We start from the raw sequence: 15,731 nt of genomic DNA, 5'->3' as shown, positions 1-15,731 counted from the left end.
AGGGGAATGGGATAAGGGAAGGATGGAAGAGTAACAACAACAACAAAAAACCATATTGGGGGAGAAAGTGGTCATTACTTAAACACTTTTTAGGTTTAAAAAAAAGTGACAGGGTAAAAAGAAAGAGAAAATAAATAGGGGAAAATACACTTAATAACTATTAAAAAAAAAAAACTTTGAAGCAAGTTTCTGATAAATTTTCCTTTTTTAAACATAGGGGGAGGGAGTCAAATTTATAAAAAAATAAGAGCCATGTCCCAACTGATAAATGATCAGTGCCCAAAGGACTATAAATTCAAGCATAGCCTTTGATATAACAGCACCACTACTTGGTATGAATATCAAAAGAGGTTTGGAGGACTTATATGTACAAAAAAAATATTTATAGCACCTCTCTTTCTCAGGGGAAAAAAATTGGAAATTGAGAATGATGAGAGGAGCCTCTTTCTCTTTCTCTCTATGACTTTGGAAATGAGCCATGAGGTAAAGCACTTGAAGCTCCTGAGACTACCCCAGGGAATCAGATAAAATGGTTTATCTAGGTGGGGCTGGTTAAATCCTGGGCTAAAGAATTCCAACCCTATTCAAGTGAAGATCTTCTATTCAATTCAGCTCAAGATTCATCAAGATCAATTCCCAGCTTCTAGCCAAGGCTTATAAAAGAGCCAATCTAAAACCCTCTCTTTGCAGAGGTCCTAACATGCCATGCCATGCTATGCCAAGGAAACCTCTGCCCACTGGATTAATATTCTCTTCTAGCGCTACCTTCTCTTTATCTCCCTCACCTATTTCCCTAACGAGACTTTATATCTCTCCATCGGGATTTCTCTAAACTTTACTTCCCAATGCCTATAATAAACCTTTTTTTTTTTTAAATTAATCTAGGTTTTCGAGTTCGTAAATTCCTTTATGAAGAAACTCTGCACCACCAAAAGGGGGGTTCCCCAAACTCCCTACCCTTGTGCTGAATCCCAAGGGGGTGTAGGGGAGCCAAACCTCTCCATATGGTTCCCTGAACCCCAAACCTAGCACTAGATCTTATCGTTTAACTCCCTGACCACCAGGAACCCTCATCTCATTTTGGTTCCCTGAATCTAATCTCATCATTTGGTTCCCTGGCAACCCTAAATGTAGACTTCATCATATTTTGGTTCCCTGACCAAAGGGAACCCCAAACCTAAACCTTATCAAGAGGATGACCATCAAATGAAAAATATTATTGTTCTATGAAAAATGATGATCAGGATGCTCTTAGAGAAAAAAAACAAAAAACCAAAAAACCTGGAAAGTCTTCCATGAACTCAAGCAAAGTGAAATGTAATGTGTACAAAATCTTAGCAATGTTTTGGGATAATCAGCCATAAATGATTTTACCATTCTAAGTGGGGACAGGAGAGGGAACCTATAACTCAAAAATTTTAAAAACAAATATAAATTTTTTTGTGTGTTAAATGTAACTGGGGGAAAATATTTTTAAAAATTAAAATAAGGAATTAAGAGGCATCAGGGAAGGCTTCCTATAGAAGGTGGGATTTTAGTTGGGATTTAAAGGAAGCCAGGGAGGTCAGCAAATGGAGCAGTGGAAAGATAGCATTCCAAGCATGGGGGACAATCAGAATGTCTAGAGCTAAGAGATGAAAAACCTTGAACAGTGAAAAGACCAATATCAATGAATGGAAGAGTAAATATTGGGGAGCAAGATATAAGAAGACAGGAAAGGTAGGACAGGGCTAGCTTACAGTAGGCCCTGAATGCCAAAATACAAAAGAAAATTTTGTATTTCACCTTAGAGGAAATAAGAAGCCGTGGGAAATTTACTGGAAAAGGAGATAATATGCTAAGACCTCCCAAATTACTTTGTGTTTAACTATTCTGCATATGTTTGCAATTATTCATTTTATACATATATATGTATATGTATGTATTCACATACACATATGCATACATAAATAATATGTATATATATTTATGTGTATACATGTATTATTGCCCTATTATAACATAAGCTCTTTGAGAAATTGTTTCACTCTTTGAATATCACCAATGCTTAGTGCAGTGCCTCTCACAGAGAACACAGCTAATAAATCCTAGTTTATAATTTAATTATGTAAAACTGGCTACTCTTTCACAGTATTTATTTACTCTTCATTTGACAAAGATCAGTTTCTTCATTTGACAAAAGATAGTTATTACTGTAAAAGTAGAATCAAGAGAGTAGCATAGAGTGAAATGGACCTAAAAGGGCAACATAGCCCAATTATAGAGGATCTTGAGTGCTAGACTGACTAACAGATGTGGTCTTTATTTAATAAACAAAAATGATCTCCTTGAAGAATTTTTGTAGAAAACGAATACAACCATGAGTCTTACAGCTGGAAAGGACTATAATGATTCTCTAATCTGATATGACAAGATGAATATTACCAAAAGATTAATCTGGTAGCAATATATGATTGAAGATAGAAGACACTTGAATTGGAAAGCTCATTAGAAAACTATTTCAGTAGTCCAGCTAAAAGGAAAATAAGTGTGAAAGTAGTGGTGAAATCATAAAGATGAAATTAGTGGGAGACATGGTAGAAATAGAAACAATAACACTAGTGACTGACTAGATTATGTATGAGGAGAGAAAAGAGTAAAATATGACTTAAGTATATGGGTATATAGGAAAATGGTAGAGCCACTAACTGAATTAAAGTTAAGTGTTGGGAAAAAAGGAAGATTTAGAAAGAAAGATATTAAAAGTCTATGCAGTAGCATGTAAAACTGTTGAGATTAGCGATAATTTTGATCTAGTTTCATTTTGTGACAATAATGGTTATGTGTATGTACAATATGTAATCATCTAGATAAACTGAAATGTTTTCTCAAATTTTAATTAGTTCTCTCATCTGTTGGTTTCTGGATTCCATGTCATATACACATTTATTGTGTTGTTTTTAAGAATGGATACTGACTCAAGGGAATGTGCAAAAGTTATAGCTTTTGAAGTATATTTGAATGCCTATTAAGAGACAGCATATAAATGTAGAAATATGTATAGAAAAATTGCACATGTTTAACATATACTGGATTATTTGCTGTCTAAGGGAAAGAATAGAGGAAAGGAGGAAGAAAAATTTGGAACATAAGATTTTGCAAGGGTGAATGTTGAAAACTATTTTTGCATAAATTTTGAAAATAAAACATCTATTATTTTTTTAAGAAGAGAGATATCAAAACAACTATTGGTGTAAAGAATTCAAAAGCTCATTCAAGCCCATAACAATAGGATGAGTCACACCAACCCCCCCCAAAAAAGTGTAGTCAAAAACAAAACAATATCAAGTACTGATAAACTATTGCTGCAAAACAGTCCAACTGGTTAAAACAAACAAACAAATGAGCCAAGTCCCTCAGAGGGTCCTGACAAGCTGAAAGTTTTGTTATTGATTAAAAACAGCAAGTTCTATAGCAAGAGCAGGTTTCTTGAAGTTAGAAGAAAAGCAAGATCTCACATAATTTGCCACTATTAAGAAAAAATTGTGTGTCATGGGCAAGATAATAAGAGTGATGAGGACTGAAAAAAGATAATTTTTCCAGATGAAACATAATTTCCAAAGTTATGTCAAAATAGTTGAGAAGTTCTGAGTATCTTCATCAAGTTATAAAATAATCCACTAAAAAATGTTTGAGTAATTTTTTACTTCCAGTAAACTTAAATACCTTATCTCCAATGAGGTAATGATGAACTGATAAATATGATGACATACATAGAAGAATTGTTTCTGAATTAAGGAAATTCTCAAAATGAAATGGAATAGTATAACACAACTTTATACCATGCCACATTTAATATAAGGTTAAGAAATGTATTCAAGAGATGGAGAAAAACATGTGCTCACTTCCATGATTTAAAGCCAAGCAAAAATGGGTTTGGGGCTATAATTGGTTAGATTTAGAAAATAGATTTTTCATATAAAGTTATGTTAAACCATCATACACAGTAACAGCAAAATTATATACTGATCAACTACAACTTACTCAGTTCTTTCAGCAATACAAAGATGCAAAACGATTCCAATAGTCTTGGGATAGAAAATGCCATCTCATCCAGATAGAAAACTATGGAACCTGCATGTGAATCGAAGCATACTATTTTCACTTTTTTTTGAGGGGGAGGGAGGAGTTGCATTTTTTTTTCCTTGTGGTTTTTCCCTTTTGTTCTAACTTTTCTTTCACAACTTGACTAATATGGAAATATGTTTAAAAGGATTACACGTGTATAGTCTATACCAGATTGCTGTCTTGGGAAGCTAAAAAGAAGGAGGGAGAAAAAAAAATCTGGAATTCAAAATCTTATAAAAATGAATGCTGAAAACTATTTTTACATATAATTGAAAAATAAAATAGCACTGAAATTTAAAAAAAAAAAAAGAATAGGATCTTCATTATGTTGATCATGAATTTTAGCTTAGCATTTGCCAAGGAGAAATTACTATTAAATGACTTTTTAAATAGTTCCCTAATGAATAGCAGGGTTTGAGGTGTTAGAAGTTGAAAGTACTACATGTATCACTATATCTACTATTAAAATAAGTTATTTTAATTAGAAGGAATTAAGATAGTTTAAAGAAGACTTTTTATTTTACAAAATAAAATCAATACCAAAAGAAAGTATGTGAAACATCCAATGTGACACAATTGTTGATGAAAAATATTAAAATGTGACAAAATTTTGTCTATTCAATAGCAAATTATATAAAACAAGTTAACTGTGGCTAATGGAAAAGATATTGTATATTTGTTGTGGCCAGCTTTTAAGAGCTCTAGTTTATTATGCCATATAGCCTTTTGATAATACATTTATTTTTGCAAGCGTGATCAGGGCATGGACAGTAGACAATCTCCAATCACCACAATGCAGAAAACATTGTGTATCAAGAGTTGAAGTGGCCTCAGTACTCCCTCTAGGCAGGTTCCCATAATTCAGTACATATTAAAAGGTTTTTTTTTTTTAATATTAAAAAAATTGTCAATCCTCTCTCTCAACCTCCAGTCTTACTTCTCCAACAGCCTTTGCGATGTCTCAATATGTCCTGTAGACATTTTAGAGTTAACATATCTAAAACTGAACTCTCCTCTCTAAAACTGAAACCTCCTCTTTTTTTAACTTGCCCATTCTTGTCAAGCACATTACCATCTTCCAAATTACCCAAGCTTAAAGAATATGAGCCATCCCCAACTCTTCTCTCTCTCATATCCAATACTGAATTTACACTCAAGTTCTGTCCATTTTCCCTTTACACCGTTCTCTCTTACATGTTCCCCTCTATCTTCTGAAACTGTGTTGAGGGCCCTCATCACCTGTGCTTTGCCTACTACGACAGTTTGCTACCATATTGCAACCATATTTTAAGCCTATTACAAAAGTCTATCCCCATTCGAATCCATCTCTTTCTCAACTGAAATTGATTTTCCCCGAACATCAATGTGACCATATTATGCTTAAAACTTCAGTGACTCTATATCTCCAGAATCAAATTTAAGAGCCTCTACTTGGCTTTCAAAGCCAAATAAGTTTCACAACCAGACCACTTCTTAATACTTTTAAGTCATATCACATCTTAATCTCCAAGTCCTCTGTAATCCAGCAATTTTGATTTCTTTGTTTTGTTTATGAATATTACACTCTATCATAGTTTTCACTTTTTGTTCCTCATGCCACTAGGTGTGATATGCTGCATGCTAGATCCAAAGTCATGATGATGCAAGTTCAAATTCAGCCCCAGACTCTAGCTGTTAGCCTAGGCATGTTACCCTGCCTCATTTCCATGCATATATCTAAGCATCACAGGCATGTAACCACCCCCAAGCACCTTGCCATCTGCCTTGCCCTCTTTTCTTTTTTTCTTTTTTTAAATTTTTATTTAATAATTACTTCATAGTGACAGAATCCACGCCAGGGTAATTTTTTTTTTTAAAACAACATTATCCTTTGCACTTGTTTCTGTTCCAATTTTTTTTCCACTCCCTCCCTCCACCCCCTCCCCTAGATGGCAAGCAGTCCTTTATATGTTTGATATGTTGCAGTATATCCTAGATACAATATATGTTTGCAGAACTGAACAGTTCTCTTGTTGCATAGGGAGAATTGGATTCAGAAGGTATAAATAACCCGGGAAGAAAAACAAAAATGCAGATAGTTCACATTCGTTTCCCAGTGTTCTTTCTTTGGGTGTAGCTGCTTTTGTCCGTCATTTATCAATTGAAACTCAGTTAGGTCTCTTTGTCAAAGAAATCCACTTCCATCAAAATATGTCCTCATACAATATCGTTGTCGAAGTGTATAATGATCTCCTGGTTCTGCTCATTTCACTTAGCATCAGTTCATGTAAGTCTCGCCAGTCCTCTCTGTATTCATCCTGCTGGTCATTTCTTACAGAACAATAATATTCCATAACATTCATATACCACAATTTACCTAGCCATTCTCCAATTGATGCTTGCCCTCTTTTCTACTCAGAAAAGGATCCTCTAAGACCAGACCTTCTCACCACCATGTTAGTTAGATGATAATTCACATTTTCATCTATAACCTTAGTGCTTATTTAGCACACTGCCTGGGATACAGTTGCTCAGTGATTCATGTAAGAAGATTTTTGTTCATTAAAATTAAAAGGAAGGCACCTCTAGGAATCTGAAAAATACATAAGAAATTAAACATGAGTTTCTAAAATATTTTAAAATCTGTATTGCAGCATTTTTAGTAAATGATTAATTGGAAGTAACTTACTTTGTCTTGGCAACTCTTAACTATTTCAGTAGATGAGACACTACTTAACAAAATTTATTTACACAATATTGACCTACTTCTAAAGCATTAATTAACTTCCAACTGCTATTGACATATAAATTCTGAGTTCAAATACTGAAATTTACAAAGTTCATCTATTAGTTAGGGCCTGCCTGCTATACGAATTAAGTGGTTTAAGGTTTGTAAAACTTCAACCTATTGTAACTAAAATAGTTTGTAGATTAATGGTATAATGAAGCAGCATGCTGCAGTGTAAAGAGTGCAGATTCTGGAATCAAAGGACCAAAGTTCAAATTGTGATAGCCTCCAAATCACAACTGATCAGAGAAATGCAAATTAAGACAACTCTGAGATACCACTACACACCTGTCAGATTGGCTAAGATGACAGGAAAAAATAATGATGAATGTTTGAGGGAATGCAGGAAAACTGGGATACTGATTCATTGTTGGTGGAGTTGTAAACGAATCCAACCATTCTGGAGAGCAATCTGGAATTATGCCCAAAAAGTTATCAAACTGTGCATACCCTTTGATTCAGCAGTGTTACTACTGGGTTTATACCCCAAAGAGATAATAAAGAAGGAAAAGGGACCTGTATATGACGAAATGTTTGTGGCAACCCTCTTTGTACTGGCAAGAAACTGGAAAATGAATGGATGCCTATCAATTGGAAAATGGTTGGTAAATTGTGGTATATGAATGTTATGGAATATTATTGTTCAATAAGAAATGACCAGCAGGATGAATACAGAGAGGCTTGAAGAGACTTGCATGAACTGATACTAAGTGAAAAGAGCAGAACCAGGAGATCATTATATACTTCAACAACCATACTGTATGAAGATGTATTCTGATGGAAGTGGATTTCTTTGACAAAGAGAAAATCTAACTCAGTTTCAATTGATAAATGATGGACAGAAGCAGCTATACCCAAAGAAAGAACACTGGGAAATGAATGTAAACTGTTTGCATTTTTGTTTTTCTTCCCGGGTTATTAGAAGGTAAAAACCTTTTGAATCCAATTCTCCCTGTGCAACAAGAAAACTGTTCTACACACTTATATTGTATCTAAGATATATATACTGTGATATATTTAACATGTATAGGACTGCTTGCCATCTGGGGAAGGGGGTGGAGGAAGAGAGGGGAAAAGTCGGGACAGAAGTGAGTGCAAGGGGTAATACTGTAAAAAATTACCCAGGCATGGATTCTGTCAATAAAGTTATAATTATTAAAACAAACAAACAAACAAAAAAACAAATTGTGATAGCCATTTTCTATGTAGATAAATCATATAACCTTTCTATTTTTCTCCTCATCTGTATAATGGGAAGTCTGGCCTCTAGAATCTTTTTCAATTCAAAATCTAGTCCTGAAGCAGAAAGACTCGAGTTCAAAAAATGACCTTTGTTACTAGCTCTATGACCCTGGGCAAGTCACATAACCTGTTTGCCTCACATTCTTCAACTGTAAAATGGGGATAATCATAGCATTACTTCCCAGAGCTGTTGTGAGATCAGCATATGGCACACAGTTGATGCTATAGAAATGCTTGCTGTATTGTGGTTGTGTAATTGAAATCGTATTTGCTTCTACCAAGTTCAAAAACTTCTTCTCCCAGTGGTAGCAGTGTTATTTCATTAATGTCCTAAATGATTCAAAAATTAACTTCAGGCAACTCCATAAAGTCACTCTTATAATCTATTCCAAAAACTGTAATCTCTTTATAACAATTTACTGCAGTTATAACTCTAGAGTCTGAGATATAACTGGAGACTATGAGTTCTAGTTCATAGTGTTATTTAAGTTCTTCAGCACACCTTAAATTAATGTTATGTTTATATTGATTGCATTTTCATTTAATTATAAAGGTAAATACAATTTTTAAATGTTGTTTTTCTCCACTATGCTAAGATTTCCCAGGAAAATGTCACTATTGTTTCCATCAGGGAAAGGAGTACCTATGGAATGAGGCTGGACTATCAAGATATCAATTAAATAATTTACTGGTTATGTTGCCATTACTATTGAGAAACCATAATGGATGCATCACATAAATAAGTGCTACTGATTTACTCCTGAGAGTGAAATGACTCCCAGTGATGAAGATACTGCTCTCTGGATACCTAACTCTAAGGCAACCAAATGGATGTGATATCAGAAAGCAAAATTTCTGTGTGTTAATCATCAGCAGTGATACAAATGTGGTTTTGTTGTATGTAACTCCATACTTAAAAGATCAAATCTTTCTAGTCAGTCCTCCAAGTCTAAATAAATTTGTGATTTTTTTTCCTTTGGCTTACTTTCTTCAGGGAAATTTGGCTATATGATAACTCAACTGTATCAGAACATGATATTTAATCATTTAAATACCCTTGAATAATAACTTGTAATGATGAAGATGATAATGACAGTGATTGAGGGCATAAAAGTATTTTAGAAATGAAAATTAGTATGATCAGAGATACCTGAATTATGGAGCTTCCAAAAATTTCATTCTAGCCATAAATCTTTTCATCAATATGCTTCAGTATACTCTATATTGAGTACTTCCACTCTTCTGATATGTTGCAAATATATCAGTTAACTTTTCAACTTCTTATACTTTAGTATATCTAGATAAATTTTTGTATGTAATTTTTTTTTTTTTTTTTTGCTGAGGTACCTGAAGTTAAGTGATGTGCCCAAGGTCACACAGCTAGGACGTGTTCAGTGTCTGAGGCCAGATTTGAACTCCAAGTCCTCCTGACTTCAGGGCTGGTGTTCTATCCACTGTACCACTCAAGCTGCCCCCCTTTGCATATAATTTTGAAGTAATCTACCAGTTTTTTTCTAAAGAAAATTTAACAGTGCACATGCAACACTAATACTTTCATTATGTATTTTGATATAAAATAACTTGAAATATCATAAAATTGTGGAACAAAATATTTTGGGATTAATATGTTAATTACATAAACAATTTTCTTAATCCTAGCTAAGGATTAAGATACCATAGATATAGATGTCTTTTATTTGAAATGACTTAACTTTTCCTCTTTTAAAACTGTTTTGCTTTATATAGATAACAGTCATGGGAAATAAGTTCTAACAGTCTCCCATTTTCAACTGTTATCAATAAAAGAAAAAAACCCAAGTTTTTGGAATTAAAAATGTTAAAACTAGTGCTGATGAAAGGCCATGAGGAGAAAATACTTTTGATGGTCCATATATAGCTTTCAATGCATCATAAAAATGCTTTGGATTATTACTATCAGCCTAAAACTCATTTTCATCTGCCTTCAGACTGAGCAAAATATCCTGCACTTCTCTAAGTTTCAATTATATTTGATGGAATTGAATGCTACCTTCTTAGAAATGGATGGACTATCCTGCTGATACACCAAGTGGAGTTTTTGTCTTTCATTTTTCTGAATTTTTTCATCATTTTCGTCAAACTAGTCTTGATATTTCCAAATGTTCTGTCCCTAGATGAGTCAAAAGCATGTCACACCAAATCTCTGAAAGCTGCCCAACTCGGTTGGACTGACCACACTGTTCAAATGACAAACACTTGTCAAAAAGACTATTTTATGGAGAAATCCCACAGGGCAAGCATTCACAAGATGGTCAGAAAAAGAGGTACAAGTACACCATAAAGGTCTCCCTTACGAACTTTAGAACTAATTGTATTACATGAGACACACTGACACAGGACTACCCAACATAGTGTGTCTTCCTTATCAGATAAAGAGCTGTGCTCTATAAGCTCAGCAGAAATACAAGATGCACAAAGTTAGAGGGTCCACCCTAAATGTTCATAAAAACTATTTGTGTCCAACCTGTGGCAGAGCTTTCTGAGCTCATATTGGTCTGATCAGCTACAATCAGACAAATTCAAAAGTGTTGTTATTTTGGTCCTCTTTGAAAGTGAAGGACAACAATCAGTAGGACTTGGAAAAACTAGAATTAAATTAGTTGCAAAAATAAAAATGACCATTGTTTAAAAAATAACTTTAACATATTTAACTTCAAACAAATTTTTGATTGCAGAGAGATCCTGTCCTTTAATCCCAGTGTAAATTAATAGTATGCTTCAGTTTTGTAAAATTCCAAAAACAACAATTTTGTAAAATGGCAGATTTGTTTCTGATGTCACTTTGGATTCATATAGAGGAAATAAAGCAAACTTTCTTTATAACACCTTTGTTTTATTAAAAGTAGGCAATTTTTGAAAAATGAGTTTCTGCACTGTTAATTCTGAGGCAACCATTAGGTCAAAAGTTTATTTATTTAGTGAGTGCTTAATTAATGCAAGTGGTGGGATAAAAAGTAACTCCCAAAAGTCTCTTGGAAACCTTCTTGGAAAGCCCTGACCCTGGTTAACATAGGCAGGTACAGGGTTCCTTCCTCTCATGAACTATATACCTCAAGGACAGCCTTAGGTTTTGTTTATTAGCAGAGCCTAATCAGTACCCAAACAAGAACCTGCCAACTGCTCGGGACAGTCAAGACCCAATAGTCACTCAGAATACTCTCCAACCTGAGAGCACAGTGCCTCCCTTTTCAGTTCTTCCTCATTTGGTTATAATATTGTCATATTGGATCTTCCCTTTTACAAGACAGGAAGCTGAAGCAGGTCCTTGCAACAGATTACCAGGAGCCAGTCACTCAGTTACGAGACATCTGAGGGCAGATTTCAGGCAGATCTTTCAGACTCCAATCCAGGCCGTTTTGGAATCTCTGGATGATAAATGAAACTTAGTCTTTGCCCTGAAAGGATTACATGGGGGTGGGGGGTATTTCATGATTGATCTTCCTAAGGAAAGAACAGCTGCTCTGACAGTGAAGAGGGTCAGAAAAGACCTGAACAGATGAGAGTTTCAAAGGAAGGAAGCTATGGTTGAGATACTACATTTGGAATTAGATTGGACTCAGGTGAAACTGTAATATCTTTTCCTTTTCTCTAAAATGAGGGGGTACTATACTATCTATAGTGAAGCTACAGTCCAGCAGGGCTACCGTGCTTACTGCAAACCAGCCAGCTCAAGGATATGCACAGACCATCCAGGTATAAGGGCAATAAAGCTGTTGCTGACATCAACTATATACAGGTTGAGACTGCACATGTAACTTCTTATGATCAACTTCTAATAGATTATACAATGTAAACCTCAAGCTTACATTCAGCCTGTCCAAGGATATGATATCCACCATCCAGTTATCATACAATGCAGTCTACATATGAACCCAGCCTACTTAACACAACCTAGGGGCAGCTGTCAGCAACTGTTGCACCTGAAAAACCCCAGAATGGTAGCAAGCCCATCAAGACTAGTCAGCTTCAATCTTCAAAACAGCAGGCTAGCCTAGGACACAAACAAAGCAACTAGTTTGCACAAAGATGCACTACAGTTAAAGTCAAAAAGGCAGTCACTGTGCCTCCATTCTATTCCCTTGCACAAAATAAGTGGATGAGAATAGCTTGTTACAATTAAAAGCTTGATCAAACATTAGATACCAAGGTAATCTACTGCATCCTGGGCTGTCATCAGTCATCATGGCTTCTGTCCTGTCACAAAACAACTATGGGGAGCAACACTCCACTAATTATCCCCCCTACCAAAATGGATCTCCTACAGCCAAGCTCCAGGTTAATATAGCTCAAAAAAGCAGTATCTATGAATAACAGTAATAATGAATAACAATGCATTTGGCATTGACCTAGCATCTATTGTGCCTTAAGATATTAGATAATAATATCTACTTTTTAACATTATGTTTTTAAGATTTGCAAAAGTGTTTCGCAGGTATTCTTATTTGAGCTAATGATAGCATAAAAACATTACAAAAAACCCACAACATTTAAAAACCCAGCTTATTTTCCCCAGAAATAAGGGGAAAACTCTCAAATCTGTACACTTCATCTCTGCAACAGTTTTCTACTATTTAAAACTCTTCCAAAGGAAGAGTTACAGTATGTTTTAAAGTCATTTTTTAAAAATCCAATAGTTTTCTATTATTTTGCAAGAATTGCAATTGTAAGATTAAAATTAGATGAATTTATAGCACAAGTTCAACAATAATTTGTGTAGATCATAAAAATTTATAAGTAGACTAGATATAAAAACTAATATCATAATTTAGTAAGCAATTATTAAGTATTTTTTCAATTTATGATACTCATTAAAATCAAATATGGAAATAAATTGAACTTTCAAATTACAGTCAAAAGTATTAATTTTTAAACCAATATTTTTAAAAATAAAAAGTACTTTCAAACATACTGCTCACACTAAAATATCAATAAGAACCCAAAGATTTTCTTATTATTAAAACAATACCAAACACTTATGATCTTCAAAAAATGAAAAGTTTTTGAGAGAGATCTAGAAGAAGAAATTAAACCTATAAGCAGGAGGACGCAAATGGCATCCTGTTATCTTGTATAACGTATCCTTGATGATATTCAAGAGTGAATCTACAGAAAATAATTTTATATCCCAATTCATCAAAATCCCATTCAATCTCAAAAAGCATTTGTTTTATCCACCTGTATTATATCTACCAAACACTGCATACAAAAAATAATATCAAGATAACAACTTTTCATGGCACAGCTTGTCTGTACCTATCAAAAAAATGTGAGAAGAATAAGATATAATAGTAATGATATATGGGGAAAAAAGCAATATAAGGGAAATCTGCAATCATACTTTAACAGGATTCTTAATCTTTTTTTTTTTTTTTTTTTGGTCCCTTTATTCCTTTGGTAGTGCAATAAAAAACTTATGGACCCCTTCTCTAAAAAATATTTCTAAATATAAAAATGAAATATACAAGATTACAAAGGAAACCATACAAATTATCAAAATACAATTATCTTAAACCCTATAACAAAAGAAAATAGGCTAAGATAGAAAGAAAAGCTCAAGTATGCCAGAAACTATGCTACATATGAGGATGATGGAATAAATGCGTAAGAGCAAAACTCATGAATAGAAGATTAGATTCTGGAATATTCTTTATCTAAAGATAAAGAATTTTTTAAAAGGACAACTATTAGGAGCAAGATGTTCCAAATGAATATATTTAAAGTAAAAGAATGGAGAGGATTCTGTATGCTTTTATCTGGACTGGAAGATGGAGATATTTATTTAAAACCCACAAAATAAAGAAAAAGAATATAAAAGTAATTTCAAGGAATATGGGATAGGACATGGCAATAAGGCAATAGACCCAGGGATTGGAGTGAGCAGAATTTCTGAGAGGAGACTAGGATGAGATTCATGTTAGGAAATCCAACCACAGGGATGAAATTCTGATTTTAAAGGGGCAATAGAGGGAGGGGGGGAATATAAAATAATTTAAATGAAAAAAACCTTAAAATTCTGCCCACTGATTTTAAGTGGTCTAGAATAGGGGCAGCATCACAATTCTAAAAGGGATGGTATGAGGACCCAAATAGCTGAAGGCAATCACAGCCAAGAAGGTCAGTTATTAAGGAAGCCTCTAATCTCAATCACCGTCAGCAAAAACAGAACTAATGGCCAATGGTGATATAAGTGATACCTCTTCTCTGATAACTAATAGTGACTTCTACCACTCTGGTGACAAAGGACTGAAAATTATTGCTGGTTTTAAAGGTAGAATGAAGGGCAGAATGAGGTTAAAATTCCCTATTTCTTTAAGGGACTTAAACTTGTTCTAAGGTAAAGATGGGCAAAAAAGCCTTATCACCTCACCCACTGAGAACAAAATACTTCAACTCGTATTAGTACTACCATTACCATCACCACAATCTCAACATTTATATAGCACTTTTAACATTTAGAATAGGAATTTAAGAATATCTCGCAGGACCAACCTATGTCAACTGATACATTAAATTTTTTAACCTGAAAGAAAACAAATAGTAGGATGAAAATTTTTATTTCAAAGTAAAAATAATTTTGTCAGTTGACATGCCTGGACCTTCTACTATTATGGTTTGCAAGAACTTTACACACATTACCTTATCTGATCTTTATAATAATACTATGAAATAAAAACTACTATCCCCATTTTATAGGTGAGGAAATTGATACTCAGAAAGTTTAAGTGACTTACCCATGGTCACACAGTAAGTACTGGAGGTAGAATTCAAACCCAGGTCTCTCCTGACTCCAAATCCAGTGCTCTTTCCACTACACCACGCTGCCTCTCTAAAGAAGAGATGTAGAGAGGATTTAAAGTGTGGAGGAGAAAAGGTAAGGGAACTTAAAACAGATGACTGATTTTGTTAGTAAGGCAAGAGGCAAGGTCAAAAGCAGAGTAAATTCAACATCAATACCAAATAAGAACACTAGCAATGCACAAAAGTATATGTAGTTTATTATTTCATAAAGCAATCTAACCAGTGCAAAAGTTACCACAATCAGCAAAATGAAAGAGCCTCAAAACTTGTCTTTAGTCAGCTGGCACTTCACCTTCTTGCCAAGTGAAAATGCCAAGTTTACAAGTGAAACTTGGAATACAAGTTCACTTGTAAAACATGAGAAGCTTACATTTGGACTTAAAGAGCATCTCTCTATTAAGAAAAACAAAACTGAATGAAATTATTTTGCCTTTGTAATCACCCTGATTGATACTTTTCAATATTCCACTCCTACTTTATACAATTGCATTTCAGAAAATAAACTAAATGCTAATAAAGCTAAATACATTAAAATATATGTCTTGAGAAAATCAATTAGCAAGTGAAGTCTATGTGCCCCTCCCCACCGAAAAAGGCTCTATTCTTACTTTTACAACAAAAAGTATTTGAGATGTTAACAAAAATATAAAACAGAATCCAAGTTGGAGTGGGGGAGGGCAAGGAAAGAGAGGGGAGATCACAATTATATTTAAATAGCAGATATTTATATGTAGTAGAACATATCCTTTAAATTGATAGCTATCTTATGATTTACTGG

General features: G+C 34.1%; 1 protein-coding gene across 5 annotated transcripts in view; it reads right to left on the bottom strand.

The window, feature by feature from the left end:
- Nucleotides 1-15,731, bottom strand: part of WWP1 (WW domain containing E3 ubiquitin protein ligase 1) — a 143,910-nt gene that overhangs the window by 95,299 nt on the left and 32,880 nt on the right. For all 5 annotated transcript variants that reach the window (XM_051970797.1, XM_051970801.1, XM_051970800.1 and 2 more), the window contains one exon: nt 14,887-14,981. The gene's annotated coding sequence lies outside the window, so the exon portion shown is untranslated. The remainder of the gene's footprint in view (nt 1-14,886; nt 14,982-15,731) is intronic.

The sequence above is a fragment of the Antechinus flavipes genome, chromosome 1 (assembly GCF_016432865.1).
Source record: "Antechinus flavipes isolate AdamAnt ecotype Samford, QLD, Australia chromosome 1, AdamAnt_v2, whole genome shotgun sequence".
In the NCBI taxonomy this organism is placed as follows: Eukaryota; Metazoa; Chordata; class Mammalia; order Dasyuromorphia; family Dasyuridae; genus Antechinus; species Antechinus flavipes.
This window is presented reverse-complemented; position numbering and strand designations above follow the sequence as displayed.